Here is a 4,689-nt window from a genome sequence, read left to right as displayed (position 1 = left end):
TTCTCAATCCCCTAATGAAAACATAACAAATCAAGACATGGATAAGTTAATGAGTAATCAAACATCTAACTCAAACTGAGGATTTTCACTGAGCCAATCGATTGGGAAATCGATTGGGGTGAAGGATTTTAATGAAAACAGAATCCTGGGCTGAAATCAATCGATTAGGAAATCGATTGAGTGATACTGAGCCCCCTGGTTTTAAGCCAATCGATTTCCAAATCGATTTGGTCGAATATGCCTGAGTCCCTGACTTAAGGCCCAATCGATTGGGCAAGATTCCCCATTCTTAACGTCCAGTTAACTTAAACGATTTTTGACGAACAAACGCACATTAAGTAAACGAGACATTAAGAGATTCCCCGTTCTTAACGCCCAGTTAACTTAAACGATTTTTCTTTAAAACAAAATATTAAGTAACCGAGACATTAAGAGATTCCCCATTCTTAACGCCCAGTTAACTTAAACGATTTTTCTTTAAAACAAAATATTAAGTAACCGAGACATTAAGAGATTCCCCATTCTTAACGCCCAGTTTACTTAAACGGTTTTCAAAACAAAATATTAAGTAACCGAGACATTAAGAGATTCCCCATTCTTAACGCCCAGTTTACTTAAACGGTTTTCAAAACAAAATATTAAGTAACCGAGACATTAAGAGATTCCCCATTCTTAACGCCCAGTTTACTTAAACGGTTTTCAAAACAAAATGTTAAGTAACCGAGACATTAAGAGATTCCCCATTCTTAACGCCCAGTTAACTTAAACGATTTTTCTTTAAAACAAAATATTAAGTAACCGAGACATTAAGAGATTCCCCATTCTTAACGCCCAGTTAACTTAAACGATTTTTCTTTAAAACAAAATATTAAGTAACCGAGACATTAAGAGATTCCCCATTCTTAACGCCCAGTTTACTTAAACGGTTTTCAAAACAAAATATTAAGTAACCGAGACATTAAGAGATTCCCCATTCTTAACGCCCAGTTAACTTAAACGATTTTCAAAACAAAATATTAAGTAACCGAGACATTAAGAGGTTCCCCCTCCTTAACGTCCAGTTAACTTAAACGGTTTTCAAAACAAAATGTTAAGTAACCGAGACATTAAGAGATTCCCCATTCTTAACGCCCAGTTTACTTAAACGGTTTTCAAAACAAAATGTTAAGTAACCGAGACATTAAGAGATTCCCCATTCTTAATACTCATTTACTGAAACGATTTTCAAAAACGAACATTAAGTAACCGAGACATTAAGAGATTCCCCATTCTTAACGCCCAGTTAACTTAAACGATTTTTCTTTAAAACAAAATATTAAGTAACCGAGACATTAAGAGATTCCCCATTCTTAACGCCCAGTTAACTTAAACGATTTTCAAAAACAAATATTAAGTAACCGAGACATTAAGAGATTCCCCATTCTTAACGCCCAGTTAACTTAAACGATTTTTCTTTAAAACAAAATATTAAGTAACCGAGACATTAAGAGATTCCCCATTCTTAATACTCATTTAACTTAATGGTTTTCAAATTCCACACAACACAACTCAAACAAATTCTCACATCAAAACACATCAATTCATTTATTCACAAGATCCAACCATACACATATCAAATTTCATCAATATCAATTAAGAGCATGTCAAAAACAACGAACACAAATCGACACAATCCACTACTCAAAACACACAAGTTTCATTTACTCAAAATCTTACATACGTGAGGTAAATTCATTTTTCCCAAAACAATACTCCAATCCTAACAAAATTCGTTTCCACACAACCACAGATAAGGCCCTAGATGCAAACTAAAAGTTTGGAAGGAGCCCTTACCTTAACGTTAGCTCTAACGTACGATTACAGCACCGTGAGTAAATTCGGTAAGATCTTCGCTCGCAACGTCGCCTCCAAATTGGTCCCCTAGCACCGTGGCGTGGTAGTGAGCAACTTTCCCTTCTAACTCTTCGCGAAATGAAGCTTGGATCTAGAAGAAACGGAGGGGTTTGTGTTTGAATCTCAAATACCGTTTTTCTTCGTTTTCGGATCAAAGAGGAAGAGTGGAGTTGCGAAACCTTTGTTCTAACTCTCACCCAACCTTGGGTTACTAGTTTTGAAGAAAAGAAAGCGACGAAAATGAAAACGGGAGAAGGAGGGAGAAATGGCCGCGGTTGGCAGAGGAAGAAGATGGAAAATCATATTTTCCTTCCTTCCTTTTTCCTTTCTTTGTTTTTCCTTCCTTTCTATTTCCTTCTTTCCTTTATATAACCTTTTCTTTTCCTTTTCCTTCCTTCTAATTTCCTTTCTTTCTATTATATATATATATATATATATATATATTAAATATAACTTAACAAATATCTCAAAATATCTAGATATTTGTTAAATTACCATTTCACCTGTAACGCATTAAATTCTCCGTAAAGGATTTACCGCACTTAATTTAAATTTATTTATCGACGAGTAATTCTAAACGGTGTCAAAATAACTTTTTGATCCTATAAACTCCATAATATTATTAACTTTGGCTAAAAAGCCTCCGAGCCAAAATCCAAAACATATAAAATACATAAAGTGTACTTTAAAATTATGGGTCTTACATTTTGCTGTATTGTCTTAGTTATAGATACGCTTCAAATAGTTCCACATTTCTTGAGCAGTTGAAAAAGAGCGCAAGTTATTGATCATATAGGATCAATAGTATTGAGAATCCAAGAAATAATCTGAGCATCTTTGATTTCCCACACATCTAAGGTGGCCTTCTCTGTCGATGCGTTAGAAATCCCATCAAGGTGACTTCATAATCCCTTTCCTTTAACGCACATTTTGAATTGAAATTCCCAAACAACATAATTATTATCGGTAAAACGGACACAATAGTTGTCTTTTTCATAAGCCATTAGTTTGCATGTGCACAAAGTTTTTTTTTTTTAGTAATGTGCAAAAGAAAAAAAATTAAGAATAAAATGATTCAAGCAAGCAAACACGATCAAGCAAACGCATCCTTAAACAAGAGGTTCGTAACAAAAATTACCACGATCAACACGAGAATGACGAAAACCAAACGCGGTCAAGCAAGCAGCAGCGGCAAGCAAGAATGACCTAGAAACGTAATCAACAAACCTAGAAACACAGTAACGAGCAGCAGCGAGAAACAACCCAAAAGCACAATCACAACATTGAAAAATTGTGAATGACAATTAGGAATCGCGAAGATGAAACCAAGAGTCGAACAAGCAACTGCAAACAGCTATGGTTGAGAGTTCGTAACGTAATCAGGAAGCAAGCAAGTACCAAGAATAGAAGGAACGATTTTCAAGAGCGATCCAGTGGAGTGTCGCTGAATAAAGCCAAGATTAACTAAGTGCTCACAGGTTTGATCGAATCTGTTGTTACCATGTCACAAATTAGGGTTTGATGCCTTTTACTTTGATATTTCTCGGCATAAATAATAGTTACAACATTTTTCTCTAATAATTACAAATTAAGAGAATAAAATCAATTTCTGATTTATTTAACTTATTTTAGGAAAGCTGACAAATATAATTACAAATTAATATTATTTTCCGTTTCACATCAACACCAGACAATGCAAAAGAAAATGAAAATCGGAAAAAAAATCTTATTCGCCTTGTCAACACTAGAAAGAATGGCCATCCACCGTTTAGATGTTGGAGAAGACCTGATGTTAAGTGCACTAAGTGTAATCAAATAGGGCATGAAGCTGTTATATGTGAAAATGAGAACCAACAACACAGTGAGGCAAAAGTTGTTGATCAAGAAGAGGAAAATCACTTGTTTGTTGCATCATGTTTCTCTAGCATCGAATCAAACGAGAATTGGTTGATTGACAGTGGTTGTACTAATCACATGACACATAACAAGTATTTGTTCAAAAAATTAAGCATTGCAAGCACATCAAAAGTTCGAGTTGGAAATGACAATTACATTGATGTGAAAGGAAAGTGAATAATAGCACTCTCAACTTATTCAAGTACAAAGTTCATTTCTAATGTGTCCTGAAATTGACCAAAATTTGTTAAGTGTTGGACAATTAGTTGAAAGGGGTTATAAAGTTATGTTCGAGAACAAAGGTTGCTTGATTAAAGATGTTGATTGCAAAGACATTTTCAAAGTAAAAATGAGAGGAACATGTTTTGCTCTAAATCCATTGGAGGAGGTGCAAAATGTTTTGCGTAGCAAAGAAAATGTCACGGATTTGTATCATGAAAGGTTTGGGAATCATCATCCTCAAGGTCTGTTGCAGTTAAAATCCACAGAGATAGAAAATGATCTTCTGAAACTTGTGACCATATTTCAAATGGCAAGGTTTGTTAGTTTGAAAAGAAAAAATTTAAGGAAACGGAAGATGTCCTTCAAAACTTGATGACCTTATTTCAAATTGCAAGGTTTGTCCATTTTGAAAGTAGCAAAGCATGAAGCTATTTCCAAAGATAACATGGAGAGTGACGAAGAAGACTCCAAATACATTCAGGCATGTACCAAGAGCGTGGTGCAACAGAATTGATAATCATGTGTTGAGTTTAAACTTTGGAAATCGTTATCTGAGTCTATTCTTTACATCAAGCACAACAAATTAGAAATGATTAAATAATTTAAAATGACATATCTTACATTAATGATTTATTTTCTTGAAATAAAAATCAATCAAAGCAAGAATGAAGTTTTATT

The sequence above is a fragment of the Cicer arietinum genome, chromosome 3 (assembly GCF_000331145.2).
Source record: "Cicer arietinum cultivar CDC Frontier isolate Library 1 chromosome 3, Cicar.CDCFrontier_v2.0, whole genome shotgun sequence".
Lineage (NCBI taxonomy): Eukaryota > Viridiplantae > Streptophyta > Magnoliopsida > Fabales > Fabaceae > Cicer > Cicer arietinum.
Note: the sequence above shows the minus strand (reverse complement) of the source record.